General features: G+C 48.8%; 1 long non-coding RNA gene across 1 annotated transcript; it reads left to right on the forward strand.

The window, feature by feature from the left end:
* The first annotated feature begins 5796 nt into the window (after positions 1–5796).
* Positions 5797–8980, forward strand: LOC122223167. The gene is made up of 3 exons (XR_006204103.1): positions 5797–5988; positions 7749–7995; positions 8884–8980. It is a non-coding gene; the product is annotated as an uncharacterized LOC122223167 (long non-coding RNA).
* The last annotated feature ends 2869 nt before the right edge of the window (positions 8981–11849 follow it).

Genomic DNA, 11849 nt, shown 5'->3' on the forward strand with positions numbered 1-11849 from the left:
GGCTCTGCGCTGACAGCACTGAGCCTGCTTGGGATTCTCTCTCTCCCTCTCTCTCTCTGCCCCTCCCTCATGTGTGTGCTCTCTCGCTCTCTAAATAAACGTTTTTTAATCTTAAAAAAAGAGAGAGATAAAAAGTAAAATTTAAGCAAATGCTCTCTGGCTGCTGCCTGGAGGGTGGACAGCACTTCTCAGAACTTGATCTCAATAGTCCTTTTGGCCCACATTTTTCCCCATCCCACTTTATATTATACCAAGTAATTTAGGTAAAACGTGTGCCCCTCCCCAGGGTGACAAACTGTTCCAGTTTGCCTGCGACTGAGAGGTTTTCCAGGATAAGGGATTTTCACTGCTAAAACCAGGGAGGTTCTGAGCAAACTGGGCCGAGGGGGTCACCCGAACTCCCCCTCAGAGCCAGGGCTTGTTAGTAACATGGCCTCTGACCTCCTACCCGTGAGAACTTTGCTTAGAATCTGCTGCCTGGCAGATGCTGGACAAATAGACCATGGTGTCCTTATCATTACTTTCAGTGATGACCCCTGCAGGGCCAGTGGGGGTGTCTCCACGTATGCTTACTGGGCTGGACCGGTATGGTTGTGAATTCCATTTCTAGATGTATGGGGGTCTCCTCTGCCATTCATCAGGGCTCACCCCTTCCACAAGGACATGGCTTCCCAGTGTTCTGGGCTGAAGGGCCACAAGACACTCCTGCACGTGGCCAGATGCAGGGCAGCTAAACAGGTCTATCCCCTGCCCAAAGGGAAGAGTCTGCTGACCGCACACGTGGCTAACCCGGCAAGGTCAGGCAACACTCTTTATATTTATTTTTATTTTTTTAATGTTTATTTATTTTTGAGAGAGAGAGAGAGAGAGAGAATGAGAGGGGGGAGAGGCAGAGAGAGAGAGAGAGGGAGGGAGACACAGACTCCGAAGCGGGCTCCAGGCTCTGAGCTGTCAACACAGAGCCCGACGCAGAGCTTGAACCCACGAACTGTGAGATCATGACCTGAGCCGGAGTCATGGTTAAGCCGAAGGACACTTAACCAACTGAGCCACTCAGGTGCCCCATACACTCAACTTCTGAACACATGTCCCGGAGAAGCTCATTTTGATAGCACTGCACTGTGATCTCCCTCAAATAAGATGGACCACTACCTCACGTGTCTTCAGTGGCCAGGAAGGGGCTGTATGTTCCTCAAAGAGGAAGATGTCATTACTTGGGGGAGCTTCCAGAGCACATGATGACCTAAAGCCATTTCATCCCCCTCCTCCCAAAACAATGATGATCAAAGCATAACACATCTATGGGGGCCGTATTCATCCTAGGTCTGCGAGTTCATGGCCCTGGTGTAGAGCTCTCCTAACGCAATCCAAATTCTCACAACGGATGTTAACAAGAGAGCCAAAGAAAAATCTACCTTCTCAAAACTTGTTATATATCTTAGAAGGTCAGCAGTATCAGATATATGAAAACGTCCACCGATAACTTCCTTTGGCATTTTTATCCAAAGGCCCACACGCAAATGACAGCAATTTTGAAAAGGCTGGGAGACACGTAGTATGCATATCAAAATTTCTGCTGGCCATTAAGTGCTGGAGTTTGTTGGAAAGTGTCAGCTATCACTCAAACAGAAAAATACTAGGCACTGAACTTCATTTGTGCAGTAAGATGAAATTAAATCAATTTATCTATGTTTAAGGAAAAGATTCAAATTCAAACTTGGAATGATATACTATCTGGGGGGAAAAATGGGGTGCCTGGGTGGCTCAGTCAGTTAGGCATCTGACTCTTGATTTCAGCTCAGGTCATGATTTCACTGTTCATGTGTTCGAGCCCCCATTGGGCTCTGTGCTGACAGTGCAGAGCCTGCTTGGGATTCTCTCTCCTTCTCTTTCTCTGTTCTTCTCTGACTCACATGCATATCCTCTCTCTCTCTCTCTCCCTCAAAAATAAAAATTTGAAATAAAGAAATGAGGAAAAAAAATTTCTAGCCAGCATTGAGGAAGAAGAGAGCCCTAAAACTGTTGTCTAAGATGTAGCTAATTCTAGGCCAGTTCTTTCTAAAGCAATGCATAACTTCATCATGGTTTCTTCTTTGGAAAAGCAGGGGTGAGGACAAAAAGTCCTCCAGTGTCCCTCCCAGATCCAAGAGTCTCTCACTCTGAAGCAGAAATTGCAAACTGGTGGCCCACAGGCCAGACACAATCCCTTTGAGTTTTGTTTGGCCTGCATGGAGTTTGGTTTGGTTTTGTTTCCTTAGTTGAATGTGGATCCCTTTATATTTCTATTCCAGGAGTCCCTGTGGTTCCTCAGTGCCTCTCACAGCCCTGCAGCCCTGCTGTGATCACCTGAGGTGGGGAGGGGGGTGGCTGGAGGGCGCTGGGAGGATGTGGGTGTAGGATTCTTGCCCTGGGAGGATTTGGGTTGACAACTCTTGCCCTGGGAGGCTAAGGAGTTGACGGTGTTGCACTTGATTCTGTTACGACTTGAATCTTACTGAGGGGTGACTTCCATTTACTTTGGTTTCTACTGTTCCGCAGAGTAAATTTCGTGTCTTTAACACCACCCCCGCTCCTCCCCCCCCCCCCGCCCCGCCCCACCTATTTTACAGGGCAATAGCAGTTCAAAATGCTAAGACGGGGTCAGTGTCACAGAGTTAGCTAAAATTTATATCTTCTGGGGAACTTTTTAAATTGAAAAATAAAGAAAAGCACAAAACAGAAAAGAAACGTCATATAAATATGCATGATTGTCAGTATTTATGATACGCATCATATTTAATCGCAGGCATGTGAGGTTTCTATCAATTGTATCACTTGTATCAATTTACATAGAGTTGCTTAGGTTATTATAGGATGTTTTTTTGTTTTGTAAAATATACACAACATAAAATTTACCGTTTTAGCCATTTTTATGTATACGGTTCAGTGGCACTGAGTATAGTCACATTGTTAGAAAACCACCATCCATCTCCAGAATGTTTCCATCTTCCCGACCTGAAACTCTTTCCCTGTGAAACACTAACTCCCTATTACCCCCTCCCCCAGCCCCTGGCATCCACCCTGTTACTTTCTGCTTCCATGAATCTGCCTACCCTAGGAACCTCATCTAAGTGGACTTATACAGCATTTGTCCTTTTGTGACTGGCTTCTTTCACTTAGCACAATGGGTGAACCTTGCAGACATTATGCCAAGTGAGAGAAGCCAGTCATGGCTTTAAATGCTGACTGTGGTTTTAAGGCAGCAGAGGTGTGTGTTAAAAATAGCCGTGAACTTTGTAAATATCTAACCGAGAATGACCTAGCCCGAAAGACTTCTTTCTGCATGAAATACCCAAACATGTGAGCAGCCTTTATGAGTGCAACTAAAAAGGGAACTCTGAGCATAGGCTCCTGGCACATAAACCTCAGAATAGCTAAGCTTTACTTACCAAGTATAACAGTACAAAATGTCACGCTGGGAATGTTGAACATGGGGGTTGATAGCCCAAGAAAAAAATTGCTCACCTAATTTAAGGAAACTCAAAACGAATCCTTTCTTGCCTTCAGAACTCTAGATTGCAAAAGTCCCATCTGGTACTAACTATATTTACTCAGATGGATCAGTACCACAAAATAAACGTTATTTAGAGCATATTGTTATGGGTTCTGGATGGCTCTTCCATCTGCCAGTAGATGCAGGAAACTGACCCTAAATATGGACTAAATCTTGTGCAAGTGGGAGTTTAGGGATCAAGAAAGTAATCAGACCTTTTCTACATCATGCCCAAAGCCCCCTGCAATCGCCCTGGGAAGTCACAGAGCAGCACACGCCCCAGGGGGATGATAAAGGAGGTAAGCACTGGGTTTTGTGATGGCAGCTGAGACCAAGGTTAGCCTCACCTGTCCCCATCACAAGGGCCAAGGGTCTGAAGAGAACGGGAAACAACCTGCTGTCACTTGCTGTCGTTCACACACACACACACACACACACCCAGCTCTGCTCCCCAGGCACTTTGGCAAAGCTGTATGACCTCTCTGCACCTCAGTTACCTCATCTGCAAAGTCCACTGGCAACAGAATCTCCCTGGGAGGGCTGTGTTAGGGATTAAGTGGTCGGTGTGCATGAAGCACCGAGGCCACGGGACTCTCTCACTGTTCGTGCTCCAGGAAGGCAGACGGCCACCGGGTCCTTGCTGACACTTCGGGAGTCTTGTCTCCCAAACATGAGTGATGAGCCAGGGCCAGGTTTTACATTTGGAGTTGTTTGGGGTCCTTCTTTAAATGTCAGCCGCAAGTTCAACTCTATCTCCCCAAAGGATACATGGAAGTCCGGATCCTGAATGAGGTGAATGAGTCCTTATTTGGAAACAGGGTCTCTGCGAATGAAATCAAGTTTAGAGGAGGTCATACTGGGCCAGGGTGTAGGGCGGGCCCTACGTCCAACATGTCTGGCATCCTTCTGAGAAGACACACAGAGACAGGCACGCGCAGAGAGACAGGCACACGCAGAGAGACAGGCACGCGCAGAGAGACAGGCACACGCAGAGAGACCGCCCTGCGACGTCGCAGAGGGAAGAGGGTCACCTTCCAGAGACAGCCCTTGCGTCCAACCAACAGCAAGCGGAAGAGCATCCAGGACGGCCGGCCATCGCCAGGCACAGAGAGAGGGCACAGCCCTGCCGGAACCTTGATTTCAGACTTCTGGCCTCCAGAACCAGGGGAGAAGAAATCTGTTGTCTCACACCGGGTCTGTGCTACTTGGTTCCAGCAGCCCTAGAACACCAGGGCAAGGTCTCAAACGTCTAACTTCCCTTGAGCTGGCACACAGATGGCATCTGATGCACGTTCGCTGGAGGAAGAAAGAAACGAGCAGAGGCGTGAACGCCAGCGCGGAGGTGAGGCAGGCAACGGGAGTGAACGGGACAGGTGTGGGCGCACGTGCACGCCTGCACAGAGACACGGTGGCTGCTGTCTTCGAGCACTCATGCCCCACCTTCAGCTCTGGACGACAGAGGCGTGGCCACATACGGGTATATCCCAGCATTGCCAGGGCTTCCTATCTCCTGCAGAATCAGAAATCTAGACTTTCAGGTGACATCTCCCCAGCGCCCACAAACAACCATACGCGTACAAGTGGGTACAGCACCTGTAGGGTCCCCCTGCGTCTCTAATGTCCTGCTCGGCCGCAGGCGCGATACACAGTGGTTGCTTGAAGCAGGTCAGCGTCGTGAGGAGATACACCCTCAGCCCTTGGGTCCCGCCTCCTCTCACGTGTCTAAAAAGGAGCATTGGAGTTGGGGCGCCTGGGTGGCTCAGTCGGTTGAGCGTCCAACTTCAGCTCAGGTCACGATCTCGTGGTCCGTGAGTTCAAGCCCCGCGTCGGGCTCTGGGCTGACGGCTCAGAGCCTGGAGCCTGCTTCCGATTCTGTGTCTCCCTCTCTCTCTGCCCCTCCCCCATTCATGCTCTGTCTCTCTCTGTCTCAAAAATAAATAAAAACGTTAAAAAAAAAAATTAAAAAAAAAAAAAAGGAGCATTGGAGCAATTAAAATCCAGCCAAAGGAAGGGGAGCAAACTCTAGAACTGGGATATGCCAAACAGGATAATGAGGTCCTAGACAGTGGGAAAAACCCTACAGCTGGACGTCAGCACCCCAGCCCCAGCCTTGAGACAAATCCTCCCTCTACGCCTTGGTTTCCCCAACCGCAAGAGGAGGGGACAGCATGAGGTGTTGGCACGCCAGTGAGAGAACATGGGTGGCCGCATTGTGACAGCGGCACAGTGTCACTGGGACAACCACCGTGAGGCCCCTGGCCGTGGTGCATACAACACAAAGTCTCCGACAGCCGGCCCCGAAACTTCTCCAAGCGGCCCGGGCACCACAACTGCAACACAGTCACTGGGACACCGATTTCGTTCTTCTGGACTTTGATTCCCAGACCGACTGTCTGAATGAGGGCTCGGGGGATTACTCAAAAGAAAGCTGCTGAATCCATGGTGAAGGAAAAGAGGTACCTGAGCTCCCAAGTCATGTGGTCCCCCGGCCTTAGGGCTGTGTGTGGTCCGGGGACCAGCAGCACCTACGGAACCAGGGGATCTGGTTCCAAATCTAAATTCTGGGCCCCACCCAGACCTACTCTCTCACACTCTGGGGAGGGCCCAGCAAGCTGTGTTTCAATAAGCCCTCCAGACATTCTGATGCTTACCTCTATTTGAGAACCACGGGGCCGTGTCCTGCATAGATAAGCAAGACAGGCATCCTTTAAGAAATACAGAGTCCAGGGGGCACCTGGGTGGCCCAATGGGTTAAGTGTCCGACTTTGGCTCAGGTCATGATCTCGCGGTTTGTGAGTTCGAGCCCCACATCGGGCTCTGTGCTGTCCATCCAGAGCCTGGAGCCTGCTTTGGATTCTGTGTTTCCCTCTCTCTCTGCCCCTCCCCCACTCACACTCTGTCTCTCAAAAAATGAATAAACATTAAAAAAATTTTTTTAATAAAAAAATACAGAGTCTGGAACGTAGGATCATTTGTACTCAAAAATTAGGTCTAGGGGCGCCTGCCTGGTTCAGTCGGTTAAGTGTCCAACTCGATCTCGGCTCAGGTCCTGATGTCAGGGTTGTGAGTTCAAGGCCCACACTGGGCTCCATGCTAGGTGTAAAGCCTCCTTTAAAAAAAGGAGGTCTAGGGGCGCCTGGGTGGCGCAGTCGGTTAAGCGTCCGACTTCAGCCAGGTCACGATCTCGCGGTCCGTGGGTTCGAGCCCCGCGTCAGGCTCTGGGCTGATGGCTCGGAGCCTGGAGCCTGTTTCCGATTCTGTGTCTCTCTCTCTCTCTGCCCCTTCCCCGTTCATGCTCTGTCTCTCTCTGTCCCAAAAATAAATAAAAAACGTTGAAAAAAAATTAAAAAAAAAAAAAAAAAGGAGGTCTAGAAGGCAACTCCACCCAACGTGCCAGCTGATTCTGCTAAGCGCATGACAAGCTGTGCTTCCTGGTGGTGTGGGTCTAGTGCTCCACTGCGAGGCCACAGCCCACAGGTCAGCAGCAAGCTAACTGGCTGGCATGTGGATGCTTCACCTGGGTGGATAAGATGTGCCAGATTCGGGGCGCCTGGGTTGCTCTGTGGGTTTAGCGTCCGACTTCGGCTCAGGTCATGATCTCGCGGTTTGTGAGTTCGAGCCCCACATCGGGCTCTGTGCTAACAGCTCAGAGCCTGGAGCCTGCTTCGGATTCTGTCTCCCTCTCTCTCTGCCTCTCCCATGCTCATTCTCTGTCTCAAAAATAAATAAACATTTTTAAAAATTAAAAAAAAAAAAGATGTGCCAGATTCACAACTAAAGAGGACAGTGTGTGGCAGAGGTGGGAACACGCAAAGATGCCCCCTCACAAAGGCTTGCAAACGGCTGTCAGGAGTCAGCGGGAATCGCAGGGTCTCAGGCGGGACAACTGGCCTCAGGACGCCCCTCGGCCTCCCCCAGGCCTTTTATTGTGGTGCCCTCCCACAGCAGGGCCTTAAGTCTGAGCAAAGGCCTTTCCTGCAGCCACCAGACTTGAGCAGGTGAGGGTGCAGCTAGGTAGCCAAACACTTTGTTTCCCCGAAGACAGGACCTGAGGCAAGCCAGACGAGACCAGCATAGCTGCCGCCCTGTACTGTGTGTGGCTTCCCGGCGACCAAGACTCAAGCAACCCAAGAGCAGAGCCTGTTCTCCAAGTCATCCACATTTCTCCGCCATCTACTGAATCAATACAATCGTGTACTTTTTTCTCTTTTTCCAGGAATGACAGAAGATAGGCTCCGCTTGGAGTCAAATGCTCGGGAACAAGACGACATCATGTCCGTCTCCAGTGACACCTCATTTCATCTCTTCCTCGTAGACACCTCTGCCTCCTGCCTCTGTCCCCTTTGTAGCTGACTCCGTGCGCTCCTCAAGGACAGGTCCCCTGACCACAAGCTGTTCAGCCTAATGAGGGAGGCAGACCAGTAAACAGGCAGATGCAACAAAGTGCCATCTGAAAGCCAGAGGTGCTGTGGAAGTATTGGGTGGGAGGGGCCTGTCACAAAGGCAGAGAGACATCCTGCCCAGAGGGTCAGAGATTTCAGGAGTGGGGACAAGCTTCAGTGGGAGTCAGAGAGCTGCTATTTTTTTACATAAGGCCCCTGGGCAGGGCCTGTGATGTGGGCGGGGCCTGTATCCCAGCAACTCAGAAATGTTTATTAACCTGGGAGCCTTAGATTACCCTGGTTTGGGACACTAGCTTTCAACATAGCCAACGCCTTTACCACCTCTGTACTCATCAGATAACCTTCAGTTCCCTCCTAGCAGCTTTGAATGTCTGCTCTATGCACACCCCTGTGACAGGCTATTGCCAGAAGAAAAACAATGCATAATCCCCTATAGCTCCTACTCAAGCAGGGGAGACAGGAACTTGCCTAACTAAGCTCTGCTCCAACGGTGCGATGGAGGCTAGAGATAGCTGAGAGTAGGATGTCACAGAGGCCCGCTGTCCAACCAGATGGCTCATCACAGAGGGCAATGTCCTGGGCCCCTCAGTGGCCCACAGCTCAGAAACACCAAGGTTCTTGGTCCGTGCAGACCTGATCTTGCTCGAGGGGCAAATTCATGCTAAACAAAACAGACACCCATATCTGAACAACCAGAAGGCCAATTTACCAATTTACCTTCTCAGCAGCTACTCATGTCTGTCCTTCAAGGCAAGTGCTGAAAGGCATCATTCAGGCACTCATTTGACAAAGATTTCATAGGCACCGGCTGCCCATTACTTAGCAAACCGCGAGCACCTGGTTGGGGTAAATACAGCCAGATGAGGCGGAGAGCCAGAAGTAGGAAGCAGAATTGTGCAATGAGCTTGGCGTCAAGCTAGAGTTCAAACGCTGTCCACCATTTATTAGGCAGGTGACTTGGAGAAAATTAACCTTCCTGACTCTGTTTCCTCATCTGTCAAATGGGAATAACAACACTACTTCACATGATTGTCAAAGGATTAAATGGGACTTCACATGTAAATTGCCTAGTTTTGTGTATGTTTGTATTTACCTGGGAAGGCTGTGTCATGTAATGGTTAAAGGAACAGACTCTGGGGTCAGACAGATCTCAGTTTAATTTCCAGCTCTGCCACTTACTAGTATATGATCTTGGGCAAATTGTTTCCTCTAAGCCTCAGTTTGCTCTGCACTGAATGGGAGGAACCTGCTTCAGATTCTCTCCCCCCCGCCCCCATCCTTCCCCTGTGTGCATGTGCACTCTCGCTCCCTCTCAAAATAAATAAACTTAAAACAAATTTTAGGAAAGGTATCTTGTATCGAGTACAAAACCAAAAACTCTTTAAAAAAGGACAAAAATTCTTCATAGGGACTAAGAAGTAAATAAGATAGTGTATCCAAAGCACTTAGCAAATTCTTAGGCTCTAAGAAGCATTCAAAGGTATGGTTAAGAATAATTTTATAATTGTTTTTTTTTTTTTAAAGAGAGCTAGTGAGTGGGGGAGGGGCAGAGGGAGAGAGAGAGAGAGAGAGAGAGAGAGAAAGAGGGTGAGAGAGAGAATCTCAAGCAGGCTCCACGCTGAGCTTGGAGTTCGATCATGCAACCCTGGGATCATGACCTGAGCCTAAATCAAGAGTTGGACACTCAACCAAGGCACTCAGGCACCCCAAGAATAATTTTAAAAAGTTATCCCCAGTTCAAGCCCCATGTTGGGCATGTAGCCTACTTTTAAAAAAGTAAATTTAAAAAATAAACTAAAATTCTGGGGTGCCCAGTTGGCTTGGTCAGTAGAGCACGTGACTCTTGATCTTTGGGTCATAAGTTCAAGCCCCACATTGGGTGTGGAGCCTACTGAGAAAATAAAAATACAGGGGGCATCTGGGTGGCTCAGTTGGTTAAGTGTCCGACTTCAGCTCAGGTTATGACCTCACAGTTCATGAGTTGGAGCCCCGCCATTGGGCTCTCTGCTGTCAGCACAGAACCTGCTTTGGATCCTCTTTCTCCCTCTCTCTCTGCCCCTTCCCCACTTGTTCTCTCTCAAAAAAATAAAAATAGAGCTGTCCCTGATTAGATACAAATGAGTGGTACACCTGCTAAAAATTAAAGTTAAAATTAGTACAAACTTTTTTTAATGAAATTAAATATGAAACCATCAAACATGGCAAAAAAGAAAATCACTTTGTATTTAGCTTTATTAAAAAATACTTCTGAGGGTCACCTGGGTGACTCGGTTAAGTACCCGACTTCAGCTAAGGTCATAATCTCACCGAGTTGGAACTTCACATCCGGGCTCCCTGCTGTCAGCACGGAGCCCACTTGATCCTCTGTCCCCTCCCCCACTCATGTCACACGCTCTCTTTCAAAACTAAATATAAAAAAATAAAAACTTAAAAAAAATACTTCTGAGAAGGCAGGCCTCTTAACTCAGACTAGTTTCACGCCCATCTTTTCCAACAGTTTCTAAAATAATGTCATTCGCGTGCAGCTATGCAAAAACCCCAATGTTTCAATGCTGCTAAGGCGTATTTCATGTTGAACCAGAAGGAGCTTGTTTGGGATTTACCTTTTCCATTTACCTGATGGGAAACCTGGTACCCATAAAGCATTATGCATTTCTTTTAACAATCATACCCCCATGTATATACACTGGGTGGTTATAACGGAAGCTCTGGCACCAAGGACACAGATCACTTCTCTCAACTCTGGATCTTCCCTTTGATTTATTAACCTCCTCACCCACATTGTCAATTTTAAAGCCTCAGTCAGTTAAGCGTCTGCCTTCGGCTCAGGTCACGATCTCACGGTTGGTGAGTTCGAGCCCCACACTGGGCTCTTTACTGTCAGTGCAGAGCCTGCTTCGGATCCTCTCTCTCCCTCTCTCAAAATTAAATACATGTTAAAAAAATTTTGTAATGGTTTATGAAGCTTGTAAATCATGATTTACTTTAATAAAAATCAACATACCTTTCAGTGCCAACCTTCTTGCATATTTGACAGATCTGTAACAAAAGGCAGACCCTTATCCACCTCACCATGTCCTCAACAACATTGCTACTTTATTCAAATGGGGAAGACCACAGAAAGCAGATTAGAGCCCGTGGCTCTATTATTTGGCTCTTCGCTAACAACAACTATGTTTGCAAATTTCAGGATGGACTCGATCGCTTTTACAGTAGCAACTGAAACTTTTAAGCACAATTTAAGTTTTTGAAAGAAGGGGAGAGTTTCTGTAATCATTTCAAAAGGAGGAAAACATGAGAGGCTCTAAATAGCCATTCCAGAGGGACCGCTCTGGAACCTCATTAGGAACACCTGCTTTGGGCTATGCTTTGCCTAGGAAGGAAGTCACAATTTATAAACTGTGGAGTGGATTCCAGGAGTGGTAACCCAATGTGATACTCGTTTTGAGCAAAGTTATAGTGGAGCACGAGAACACGGAGACCTCTCCGAGACGCACTTTCCGGAGGGTCTCGGAGTCACGAACTAATTTGGTGTTTCCCTCTTTAGAAAACGGGTGTGAGGGCGTGCCTAGCCCCGGCAGGCTTGGTGCCGGGGAGGGGAGCCGTGGAGTGAGCGAGAAAGGCGGGCTACGGGCCGCACGACCCTGTAATGGTGTCTTGGCGAGTCACCGTCGCCGCGGGTACATGGACCCCGGCATCGGACCTTAAAAGACAGCACTTGGGATGAAAGAGCCAGGCCCCCCCGATCATCACCGTCTGCCCAGGCCTAAAGGAGCAGGGAGGAGGAACAACTTCCGCCTCGAGGACCGACGACGGGCGTCCCCAGGGGACTGAAAGGGCAGCTAGGAACCCACTGGGGAGGCCGCGCGCCCGCCACGAGGGGAACTCGGTGGGAACGCCGCGAAGCCAGGGCG

This window comes from Panthera leo, chromosome B3, assembly GCF_018350215.1.
Source record: "Panthera leo isolate Ple1 chromosome B3, P.leo_Ple1_pat1.1, whole genome shotgun sequence".
Classification (NCBI taxonomy): Eukaryota; Metazoa; Chordata; class Mammalia; order Carnivora; family Felidae; genus Panthera; species Panthera leo.